Raw genomic sequence first — 910 nt, forward strand, 5'->3', positions numbered from 1 at the left:
TTATAAAAGGTATCTATACCCCTAAACTATGTAAATGGATTGTGTGTATTGTGTGGTTGAGTATGGAGGATGAAGTGCATGTATACGCCCGATATTAGGAAAGTATTTGTCAGAAATAAAAGGAAAATCCATGACTTTCAAGATGAGAAAATTAGCTACAAGCATTTCAAGGTAAATTGAGTTTGAACTCACTAAATTCGTCTGGACTTACTAGCATTTGTTTATGTTGTAGGTTTCTCCTCACAAATGGTTACGTTAGGAGGGACCAAGTCAGGAGCTCACCAAAGTAGTGGTTTGAGTTGTAATATTATGCATACAGGGGACGCCCTAGGGGTATGGCGCATAATCCACTATGCCACTTAGAGTTTTTTTTTTTAATCAAGTCATATGTTGCTTTTGAGTTTCGATGTAATATGTATATATATACTTGTATTGTTAGAACTATTCAACAAAAAATAAGAAGTATGTTTTTGTATATTATACGTTGTATGAAAATGTTTCTTTTAAGTATTATTGTGGTGTAACACCTGAGATTTGATTTCGGCAATTCGGGTTGGGTTCAGGGCGTTACATACATGTAAAACTAAATAATTGTCATATGTTTATTACCATAGTTGCACATGTAATTTTGTTAAATATTAATCTTCTTTTGGGCCGATCAATATTAATGTAGCTTAAGTTACATGCACACAACTTTTTATATTTTAAAACAAAATAATTACAATAACAGTGGTAACTTTGGCAACTTACTATTTTAATTAAGTTATTTTAATATATATACCAATATTCAAATTTAAAATTTCCATAACAATTAAATGTCAAAACTAAATTCTTTTATTGCTCTATAATTTTTGAAATAACCAAAAATAAGGTTGTCTTAATGTCACCATCATAACCAATAACCTTAATT

Source organism: Gossypium hirsutum, chromosome D04 (genome assembly GCF_007990345.1).
Source record: "Gossypium hirsutum isolate 1008001.06 chromosome D04, Gossypium_hirsutum_v2.1, whole genome shotgun sequence".
NCBI classification, from domain to species: domain Eukaryota; kingdom Viridiplantae; phylum Streptophyta; class Magnoliopsida; order Malvales; family Malvaceae; genus Gossypium; species Gossypium hirsutum.